At 48.5% G+C, this 12,095-nt stretch overlaps 1 pseudogene; it reads right to left on the bottom strand.

Moving 5' to 3' along the window:
* Positions 1 to 4,177: 4,177 nt before the first annotated feature.
* On the bottom strand, positions 4,178 to 5,674 carry LOC109787173 (sinapine esterase-like; annotated as a pseudogene).
* Between the last annotated feature and the right edge of the window lie 6,421 nt (positions 5,675 to 12,095).

The following is a 12,095-nucleotide window of genomic DNA, read 5'->3' as shown; positions in this document are numbered from 1 at the left end:
CCAAGCAAAAATTTAATGCTCGGTGTGGGGTTCTAGTGAGGGACATGATCCCGATCAGCATCGAGCAATGGTTGAAGCCTAAGGACAAAGACTCTCAGGTGTCTTATGTCAGCAATAGGCAGAAAGCTGATCTTTGGACCGTGCTGTAGGAAAATTTCACCTTCCCGCCAGAGAAGGATCCGGAGAATCCAGTTAAAAAGCCAATGATCAAGGCTTATGCTCTTAAGAACATGGCCGAGCTATTCAGGAGGTGGAAGAATGAGCTGAAATCATCGTTTGTCGACCAAGACAAGACTCCAGAATTCATCGGCCGATTTGAGAAGATCAAAGATCAGTGGCCCGAATTTGTCACCAAAAAGAAATCTGAGAGAGCAGCGAAGATGTCAGCGACAAACAAGAAAAATGCTGCAAAGAAGAAGCATCACCATCGCACGGGGTCAGGTGGCTACCTGAAAGTCCGGCCGTTGTGGGACAAGGCTGAGAATGACCTCATTGATAAAGGGATCGAACAAGGGACGCGACGTTGGCCAGACCGTTGCAGGACTTGGTTCTTCGGGGTTGGGGGAAAATTGGACCCTGTAACAGGGAAGTGCGTTTGGACCGACGAGCAGCTGAACACACCCATCGAGAAGCTTCAGGAGTATATCGAAAAGGCGCAGCAAGGGACGTTCATTTCGGACAGAGAGAACGACGAGCTCACAGAGGCCCTCGGGAATCCTGAGCACCCCGGACGGACACGAGGCACGCCAGGCTCCCTTTCGTGGAAGGCTGGATTTCCCTACGCAGGCAGTTACAAACGCCGGGAGAGGAAGAAGAAAAAGGAGTTGACCCAACTACAGGCGCTGCACGCAAGGGTACAAGCGCTAGAGGAACGAGAGGATGTTCGCAGCACGCGACCTGCCGAAGCTACACCCGAAGCTACCCCGCCATCTCAGCAGAGAAGCAGCGTGGCTTCCACGGAGCTGCTTCAGGAGCCTGTCTTCATGGCTCCTGCTAGCTACCCCGTAGATGCTATCACGGAGTCTCAGCATTGCCACCTTATGACGCAGTGTATGGAATTGAAAGTCAAGGCGGTTGTTGGCTCTGTTGCACCTCCTGAACCTGGCGCAACTTTTCACTGCCGGCCGATTCCAGAAGGATATGCTAGGGTGATGGTGGATGAAATCACAGAAGGATTTGAGGACCTTCAGCTTGACCACCCTACGGGTGAAGGGGAGACTCGGCTGGGTTCTTGTCTGAAGACTCCATGCCTATGGCGGAAGGAGCTCATCAACCTTCCGACCTGGATGCCTCCGCCTCCTCCTCCTCCTCCGGCGAGTCAGGGCACTCCGCCTCCTCCACTGCCTCCTCCTCCGGCGAGTGACGATCCGGGCACTCAGCCTCCTTCTCCGGCGCGTGGCAGCACTCCGCCTCCTTCTCCGCCTGCGCCGGCGCGCCCGAGTAGCCACCAGCCTCCTCCTTCTCCTCCTCGCCAGCAAGGGCAGAAGAGACCCGCCGCTGCCCCGGCTGCTCCGGCGCGTCGTAGTCCTTCTCCTCCGCCTCATAAGCAAGCACGAAAGAAGACAGCCGCAGCCGCTCCGTCTGCTTCGGCGTCTAGCAGTACAGCCAGAGGCGGGAGGCAATACAGATACGGTCCACCTCTCAAGCCTCTAGAGAAGTTACCGTACGAGAGGACCGAGGAGGAAAACGCGAAGATCATGCGGGCCGAAGTGAAGGACTTCTTTGAAGGGTTGAAAGCAAAGAGACATCCACCTCCGAAGGAGAAGGTAGATCCGGTGAAAGCAAAGCTCACTATCGATGCCCTGAGGAAACCACCAAAGTCTCCGCCAAAAACCAACTATGAGCGCATTACTGAACGCGCATATCTCGAAGCGGAGCGGTCGGGAAGTACTGTCAGTGATCAAAGGTTAAAAGAACGAACAGCTGGGAAAATATTGCCCAGCTCGGCGAACAAGCAAACCAATCGTGCCCCCCGCTCAATGTGTCTAGCGACATCGTCGCTAATGCTGCAGGGATGGTGCCTGGTTATAGCAATCTTGGAGATTACCTGCCCGATGATGTACATTATGATTTCTTGGAGGTGGACGAACACAGATACGAGTACGGGAAGCCTCTCGTCAAAGATGAAAAATCTCTAACAACGATGATGCGAAGATTCCATAATTGGTACATGAAAACCTGCAGAGAGTCTGGGGGGGCGAATACTTTGTATCTGAGAGTTAAAGAGGAGCACGACCTCGTTGGAACTGATCTGTTGCATGTTCCATTTGAGGAGTTCTTCCAGTTCTTCAATCAAAAGGCCCTCGATAAATTAACGGTCACTTGCTACTGTCTGTAAGTACTACTTCTGTCATTAAGTCTTTATATATAGCTTAGCTCTTTCATTGCATGTATTTATAATTATCCTCACTATATTATGCAGATTGAAGATCGTCGATTGCAGAAAAGCAGAAATGTATGATATTGGGTTCATTAACACAAATCTCATAGATGAATTTCAGGTTAAAAAGGACGCCGAAGAGGCCGAGGCCAACTTGCTCAAATCATTGTTAATAAATCAAAACAAAGATTTAATACCCTTTCCTTACAACTTCAAGTGAGTGTTACTCTCGTGTGCATATTCAGTTTCCCTTATTACTCGAGCGAGGTTATAGTAATGTAATTGATGAGTTATGCATGCGTGCGCAGCTTCCACTATATTCTCCTGGAGATTAAGCTTGAGCGGGGACTAGTAACCGTCTTAGACTCGAGACGAAAAGATCCCGAGACCTATGCGGACATGACTAAAATTCTCAACAATTAAGTTCAATCGATCATTATCGCACCATATCGGCAACTTTTTATTCATTTCCTGATATCTCAAGTAATAATTATTTTCTTTGTCTTGCAGGGTTTGGAAACAGTTGACCGCAGAAGCTCTGGGACTGCCGAAGGAGCTGCGATATACATACCCAAAAGTAAGTACTACTAGCTAGCTAGTTGCGTGCATCTCTCGTTGATTCTAGCTACTTTCATCAATGCCATTTATAATGCTTCATTATCAGTTTGATTGACCTCTATTTCTCGTAAAGTGCTTGTGGCAGGAACAAGGGAATGATTACTGTGGATACTACGTGTGCGAGTTCATCTACAACGCGACTTTGAAAAAAAAGCGGGGTTACTCTAAAAGACAATATGAAGTGCGTAAGCAATAATATTCACAATTTCATTTTATTACACCATCATTTCTGTTGAGTTTCATTCATATATATGTATTAACCCCCTTCTTCAAATTAGATGTGGCAGATGCAGAATGAACTCCTACCACAAGATCGCATGAAAGCAATTCAAGAGGAATTGACGGAATTCTTTCTTGACCACGTCATCAATAAAGCCGGAGAATACCATGTGGAAGTTGAGTTCAAATGCTAGGGGATTGTAAGAGATCTTACATATTGTATATGTATGTAGCCAGTAGCGTCGGATAGATAATACGAAAACTTGTTGTTCGACCAATCTCTCGGAGAAGGAGAGGTCGATCACTTCTCTCAGTATGCATGACGAACTTCTGTACTTAATGGTTTCCTTCATTTTCTTACTAGCTAGCATGTCGAGGGCCTCTCTTTGTATAGTACGTAGCGTCGACCAAGCACGGAGATAAGAGAGGACACTTCTCTCTATTAATTAATTAGCTACCTATCACAATATATGAAACACCTTAATTAACCATACAAAACCCCCAAATCCACCCCCCTTTCAGAAAAAAAAACAAAAACTCTAGCCCCTGAACAGCTGACGCGTGGATGCCTATTGGTCCCGGTTGGTGTCACCAGCCTCCTGCCTGGGCTCGCAGCACCGGCCACGTGGAGGCCCATCTGTCCCGGTTAGTATAAGAACCGGAACTAAAGGTCTAGGCATTAGTAACGACCCTTTAGTCCCGGTTCCCCAACCGGGACAGATGGGCCTTATGAACCGGGACAAATGACCCTTTTTCTACTAATGACACTAAGAGATAACTCACTTTACATATATTTTTATTGTCATCTTTGAATTACAGGACTGGATTAAGACAAAGGCTAAGCCTATCAACCACCTCACATGCCTGTACCAACCAAAAACCACCACCTCACCATGTAAAACCAATTTTATAACAAAATCATCCGTAGGTGTAGCATCTCTGGTGGGCAACAAAGGTCTATCAGTTGTGCTGGCATGTGGACATGATGGCCGGCGCGGCAAACGGACCGTCAAGCATCCCACGGGCCATGATCTTGTACGCCGCCTCCGTCAAGTGCAGCCCATCCCACGAGACGTACCTCGACGGGTCCGAGCACTCCACCGGCCCCGTGCGACCGGGGATCAAGACGGGGTAGCACGCGTCAAGCACCGTCTCGACGCCGAAACCATTCTCCGCCGGCTTGGTGACAAGGCTGAGCACCTCGCCATAGTAGTCGACGTAGGTGATGGAAACGCCGGGTGGTGGTGGCGGAGCTCGTCGAGCTTGGATTTCAGCATGCGGTTGTGGACGAGGGTGAGATTGTTGAGCCACCAGAGGCAGCCCGTGGCAGGGTCACGGTCGTCGTTGGGAAAGAGGAGGTATCGCGGGGTGCACCCGATGGGGAAGATGCCTGGCACGTACATGATCTTGGCGCCCGGCTCGATGAGAGCCTCGATGGACAGAGCGATGGACGTGATGACACGGGGCACGAGGGGCCTGACCCATTCGAGCGTCTTGTTCTGGAGCAAAGGGTGGTTGTAGTCGTTGGCGCCGATCTCCCCTACCAGGAATAGCGACCTCGCCATCACAGCCTTCCTCTCTGCATGGCCATGATGATGTACTTCATCCGTTCTTAAATATTTGTCTTTCTAACATTTCAAATGAACTACAACATACGAATGTATGTAGACATATTTTAAAGTGTAGATTCACTCATTTTGCTTAGTATGTAGTTATTTGTTGAAATCTCTAAAAAGACAAATATTTGAGAATGAAGGGAATATTATGCATGGTCAGTGTTGCGTAGCCATGGCGTCATGCATGCATTTAATTGTACTGATTTTGTTCTACACATCACCTTGGTCCATGGAGCCGAGCACGGCGAGAACTTTCTTGAATAACCCGATCTGGACGTCGAGGGAGTAGGGAGGGATCAGGTCAACGCGGAGGTGCTTCTTCCTCAAGAAATCCTGGCTCAACGCCGTGGAGGAGCCCACCGCAAAATTCACGCTGTACCGGAACTCCTCCGCCGGCGACTTCCCGGCCGCCGCCTGCAGGTACGCTGGCCAGTACGGGAACCCCGGCCTCTCCACTGCAGCTACGCCGTATCATGCATCAGGTGTATATTCATAATGTACTATGGTAGTAATTAAGCACGCCTGGTGTACACATCATCGTCGTCGTCGCCAAAGCACACTTACCGATGAAGTCTACGTTGAGGCGGCCGTCGGACCAGTGGCCGGTGGGCCGGCCGAAGAAGGTCTCGCCGTATGGCAACTCCACGACCGGACCCGGCGTGGCGGAGAAGTGGACGATGTAGTTGCCGGTGTCGATCAGAGAGTCACCAAAGCTGAATAGACGCTTGTAGCAGCTGCTCTGGTTCGCCGGCGCAGGCGACGCCGCGATGGCCACGGGCAGCGCAAGAAGAGAGGCCGCCACCACGAGCTTCCGAGGCAGAGACGACGCCCATGAAATCATGGTGGATGTGTAACATCCCAAATTTTCAATTTGGAATGTTTTACAATTATTAGCTAAGCATCTATGCATTTTGATTGAAATTGAGTGGCATTTGAAAATTTCAGAGGCAGTTGAGTTTGTGTTGTGAATTGAACTTGATTTGGCATTGAAATTTATTTCAAATATCCCTGACAAATACTTGATCAAAAGTATGAGAGGAGCTAACATGACACTCCAAAAATGTCAGAATAAATGTATTGCCAAAAAGTTTGAATTCAAATTTGAATTTTATTTGGGATTTCCAGAAATTGTTTTTTTTAGTTTGAGTTTTACCTCTGGAAAAATGTCCACGTTGTAGGATTAATTCCCCTGAGAATTTTGATATATATATATATATGTCCTATATAAAAATAATATATTTTTTTATATTTTTCCTTCCCTTTATTTCAAAAAGAAAAGGGGGAAAGCCTCAGGCGCCAGCCAGGCCAACCGGCCCAGCCAGCGCCGAGCGCAGCCCACCAGCGGGCCAGGCGCAGCCCACCGACGCCGAGCCGGCCTGCCCCAGCGCCGACGCCGAATCCCCTCCGCCTCCGTCGTCCGCTCGCCCCTCCCCTCTTTCTCTCGCTGACGCCCCGGGCCCGCCCTCTCTCTTTCCCCCTCGCCCACGCTATGCCGCTCCGGAGCACGCCCGAGCGCCGCCGCGGTTCCGATCTTCCCGCGATCGCGCTCCGAAGCCGCCCCCTCCCCCAAGTTGATGTCCTATAAATACCTATGCCTCTCCTCCCTCGAACCCCCTAAAACCCTACGCTCCAAACCCACCACAGCGCACGCCATCGCCATTCGCATCTCGCCGCCGCCGCCTCGGTTCGCCGCCGCTGCTGCCACCGGTGAGCATCCCCCCTTGCTTCCAAGCTACACCACCCGAACCGCCTGTTCGTTCCTCATCTCCCTGACATCCTCTCTTCTCCCAGGGAGCCCCGAAGCCGTCGTCCCCGAGCTCGACCGCCGCCCGCCGGAACTGCAGCTCACCAGGGAGTCGTCGCCGTCGCCCCGATCGCCACCGTCGTCCCCGAGCTCCACAAACTCCACCCCCGCCTCCGCAACTCCTCGCCGCACCTCTCCGACACCTTCGCCGACCTCCCCGACTACCGGAGCCGCCGCAGCGCCAACGCCCGAGCCGCCGCCGTCGTCTCCGTTCGTCGCCGCCGACGCTGTAAGCCCGAGCTCCCCTGCACCGTTGGAGCTCGCATGTATGGCCTAGATTAGAAGCAACGAAGGGGTACGGTTTTATTTAATAGATCGGTTTTACTTACGGTTTTTTTTTGTTAGATCGAACCGGTCGACTTTTCTGTTTAGCCGCGAGCGCTTTTTATTTAGATTTTGCCTGAGCGGCATATAGGCCCAATAGCGCGGTTTTCTTTTTAGTTTAATTTCTTCGTTTCTGTTTTAGCAGAATAGTTCTGTTTTTGTTTTTGCTATTTCTTTTAGTTGGTTCAATATTTTTAGTTGGTTCAATATTTTTAGTTGATCTTTTTTTGTGAGTTTGCAAATTTGTTGTAGTTTCTGTAGAAAATATGTTTAGCCATGTTTAAATTATTAGAAATAGTTTTATATTAGATTTAGACAGATTAGTTTTTCTGCCACAAATTGAGCTAGGATTATTATTTTTTTGTGATTCTTTTTGCTACTGCTTAGTTTTGACCATGCCTAGCAGTAGGAACTTGTTTGGGTATTTTTAGATTTAATAAACAATTAGTTTTATGTCGAAATCATATTTTTCTTGTTTATTTAGCTAACTGCTGTTTTCCTACTGTTCTAGTTAGCAAATTATTTTATTTTTATTATTTTATATTTTATTTTAGATTAGTTTCTGTAGCTACAGAGGATGAACTTTTATTTACAGTAGAATAAAACTTTTATTTTATTTTCTTTGCTAGGATTGTTTTAGGCATAATAGGAGTTCTATAACAGCTTTTGATGTGATTCTTTTTGCTCCTAGTTTGTATGATGTTTTCCCTTCTGTTAGTTAGCAAAACCAATGCTTAGGTTCTGCTAAGAAAAGTTTTAGTTGTGTAAAACTATTTCTTAGTTGTTGCTTGATATGATGAAAACCTTGATTTGCTTCTCCGAGTTTTTCTTTGGTTTTGGTTTGAGTGCTTGGGTGTTTTACTTCAACTTGCTGTTATGTTATATTGTGCTATACTTATTTGTGCTATTGTTTGACTCGGTAGAATTCCCGGAGTGCGAAACCTGCTATTACGAGTCGCTAGCTTTCGAAGACCGTCAGCCAGGCAAGTCATTTGATCATGTTTTTACACTACCTATGATTTTATTGCATTAGAGTTATACCTCCCCACCATGCATGAAGTAGGAGAATTTTGTTAAGTTATGTTCTTGAGTAGTATCATGAGGTAGGATGAACCCTTCTCCCTTGTTACCAATGCCCGGGACGATGTAGTTTATTTTGCTATGCTCGTAGACGGGGTTGGTTGAGTGATTCATAAGGGAGATGCGAGAGTCAAGATGATGAAAACCCCATGACATCAAGCTCAAGATGGACTTCAAAATTCACTACTGGGTGGAGGACGGTTGACGGGCACCCTGGAGAAACCAGCGGATGGCCGGGATGCATGGAGAAGCGCCATGACATCTTGCGGAAAGCTTCACCCAGCCACGAAGAGACGGATGGATACCCCATTGACCGGAAGCTTACCTGTGCAGCCGCAAGCCATTATGGGCTCTGGCTTGGTCGACCCTAGGCGTGACTCTGGCCGGACGGTGCTACGAGATGTAGAAGAATGGTAGGATTGGATGGGCACCAGCAGTGGCCCAGAGGAACTCTTCGGAAGACCCTGTTTCGTTCGTCCCGTCTTCAAACACCAGGCCGTGCGAAGACTTAAAGGAGGGAACGATTCTTGCGGGTAAAGTGCACAAATCTCTGCAGAGTAACAACCTAATCGATTAGCCGTGTCCCCGGTTACGGACAAATGAGCCTCTGGAATTGGAGTATTTCGGATATCTCAACACTGAACTTAATAAATTAATTGAGGGGGTTATTTAATAATTGGGAACGAGACATTGGTTGGCGGAACCATATCAATAACTACCAACATTTTGTAGTAATTGCAAACAAGCCCTTGTTGTAGGGAAAACCCGGCTTTTTCGCAAAACAATGAAACTTAGAGCCCCACAGCCAAATTGCATATAGTATTAGTAATTTTATTGTTGTTCTCTATTCATGACTTGCCGGCATATTCAAAATGCTGACCTACATGGCTGCAACGTCTTATGTTGCAGAGGAATTTTCCGATCAAGAGTGAGGCTACGATCCATGCTTGGCGATTGCCCTATGGAGTCGGATGGATTCGCTATTCGTCTACGCTTCCGCAGCTTTATTTAGTTTATTTCTCATGAGTTGGCCTTCGGCCGAATTTATTATGATGTAATAAAGACTCGATATGAGAATCGTGTAATAAATTCAGGTGTGATTGAACTTTGAATCTTTGCATCAATGTACTGTGTGTGCCAGCATGATCTTGGGATGGTACAGCTACACAGAGACTTGACCGATTTCAGGTCGGGTCGTTACAGAGATGGTATTCAGAGCACATGCTGACCGTAGGACGTAACCCCTAGGATCGGAAAGCCATAGGAAGAGACTATTTTATTTTATGTCCTTATCATTCCGTAATTCTCCCCTGTTCATTTCTGACTTCTCTCCGATTTTCAACATTCTAGATGGCCGCCGAGTTCACCCCAGTTCTGCTACCGGAGTTTTGCCAGCCAGATGAGACGATGCTTCTCGGCAAGAAGCTGGTTCAGATCGTGAAAAAGCTGAAGATTGCCCTGCCCTCAATCACCGGGAAGCCTATCAATGCACTTCCGACGGATACCCGCTACAGGATTATGGTGCACATTCCAGGGAGGACCTTCGGAGGACATTCAGAGCCCATTGACTTTGAGTTTACCGATTTCACTTGGATCCTCGGAAGAGACATGGCGATTTATCGTGCACTTGGACATCTCCGAGAAGAGTACAGGGCCGAGCTCGACCCATCAGACCTCGCCATGATTTCTCGCAGATCTAGGAATGGAGATATCATCCGTACCGTAGAGGACGACTCCATTCTTTCATATGTCCAAGACTTGGAGAGTCTCATCAGGAATCGGGAAATCCAGACGCGCCGAAACTCGAAGGTACACAGGAGGTTGTTGTTCCGTGAACTGGAACGGGAGGAGAAAGCACGCGCGGACTTCCTTGAACATGAAGAAGAAGTCAAGGATTTTATGGAGAGAATCGAGGTCCGGGATAAATATATTGCCACACTGGAGGAGAAGATAGACCTGGGAGAAGACCTTTTTTCGAGTGGAGATGATGGACCTCTCGTAAGCAATGACCAGGATTATGAAGAGAGCTCCACCGAAGGAAGCCGCAAGAGGAGACGCCGCACCAGAGGACGCCGCACCGGAGGACGCAAGAATAATTGATGAAGACATTTAGTCGACCGCCATGTTATTTTAGTTTTTCCGTCGATCAGTTAGGCCGTTATTTTCGATTAGTCGTGAGATTTTTGTAATCCCAGATTGAACCTTGTTTGAGATGAATGAATAAATGATTGGTGTGATTATGATTGTGCATTCATATGGGTAGTGCTATTTTCTCATTAGACCCTTGTTCTATTCTAATTTCTCATCCACTCCAAAACACCAGATGCCTCCGAGACGTGACCCCGGTTTCAACTTTCCGGCGGAGCTCACCCAGCTGATCCAGCAGCAGAATACCCTGATGCAGATGCTCATCCAGAACCAGAACAACAACAACAACAACAACAATCCACCGCCACCACCCCCTGTTGACAACTTGACCCGCTTCCTAAGGCTGAATCCGCCAGTGTTCTCTAGCAGCACTAAGCCGATTGTGGCCGATGATTGGCTCCGCAAGGTCGGAAGGGAGTTAGCCACTGCTGGATGCACAGATGCAGAGAAGGTGCGATTTGCTGCACATCAGCTTGATGGACCCGTAGCTTCTTGGTGGGAGAACTACACCGCCACTTATCCGGCCGCCACCGTGACATGGGCTGAGTTCCAGCAGGCCTTCCGCACCGCTCATGTCTCAGCTGGAGCCATGAGTCTGAAGAAGCGTGAGTTCCGCAACTTACGCCAGGGGAACCGTACTGTGGGGCAGTACGTGGATGAGTTCAGCAAATTATCTCGCTATGCCCCAGATGATGTGGCCACAGATGCCGCAAAGCAAGAGAAGTTTCTCGAGGGACTCAATGATGAGCTAGGAATGCAGCTAATGGTGGCTACCTTCAACAACTACCAGGAGTTGGTAGACAAGGCCACCATACTTGAAGGCAAGCAGCAGCAGATTGATAGCCGCAAGCGGAAATATGGCCAGGGAAAGTACAACTCCGGAGCTCAGCAGAAGCCCCGCTATACCCCATACTCAGGAGGACATACCCATCACACCCATGGAGGACATAACCATGGAGGGAATGGGAACAATCGCAACAACGACAACAACTCCAAGTCAGGCAATGGAGGCAATGGCAACCAGCACCGTCCTGCTCCGGCTCAGAAGGATCTGAGTCATATCACCTGTTTCAAGTGCCAGAAGACAGGACACTATGCCACCGATTGTCCGGAGGCCAAGCAGAGGAATGGAAACGGCAACGGCAATGGAAGCTCAGGAAAGAAGCCCAACCCTTTTTCTCGTGCTCAGGTGAATCACCTTGACGTGGAGGATGTCTATGATCAGCCAGACACTGTGGTTGGTAAGTTTTTATTAAGTTCACATCCAGTATTGGTACTCTTTGATTCCGGTGCAACACATTCATTCATATCAAGGGTAGTTGTGGAAAAGTACGGGTTGCCCACTAGAACCCTTAGAACCCCGCTTCAGGTCACTTCCCCAGGAGGAGAGATGACGGCAGGCTTAGGCTGTCATTCGACCCTCAACATCGGAAACCATGATTTTCCCGCAGACCTCATAGTATTGGAATCCCAGAGTTTGGATATAATTCTAGGCATGGATTGGTTGACCGAGTTTGAAGGAAACATCGACTATGCTCGCAAGACGATTTTGCTCACCACCCCGGAGCAGAAAAGGATCAAGTATGTATCCAGACGCACACCGATGAAGAATCGGGTGAATTCCCTCACGGGTGTTGTTCAGGAGGAAGTGCCCGTAGTGCAAGATTTTCCCGATGTGTTTCCAGAGGAATTACCAGGAATGCCACCGGACAGAGACATTGAGTTTTTGATTGAGTTATTGCCCGGCACAGCCCCAATATCCAAGAGACCCTATCGGATGCCCCCGAATGATTTGGAAGAGATCAAGAAGCAAATTAAGGAGCTATTGGAGAAGGGATATATTCGCCCAAGCTCGTCACCTTGGGGAGCCCCAGTTCTTTTGGTAGAGAAGAAGGATGGAACCCTG

The sequence above is a fragment of the Aegilops tauschii genome, chromosome 3, assembly GCF_002575655.3.
Source record: "Aegilops tauschii subsp. strangulata cultivar AL8/78 chromosome 3, Aet v6.0, whole genome shotgun sequence".
NCBI lineage: Eukaryota > Viridiplantae > Streptophyta > Magnoliopsida > Poales > Poaceae > Aegilops > Aegilops tauschii.
The sequence above is the reverse complement of the archived record's forward strand: the minus strand, read 5'-3'. Positions and strand labels throughout refer to the sequence as shown.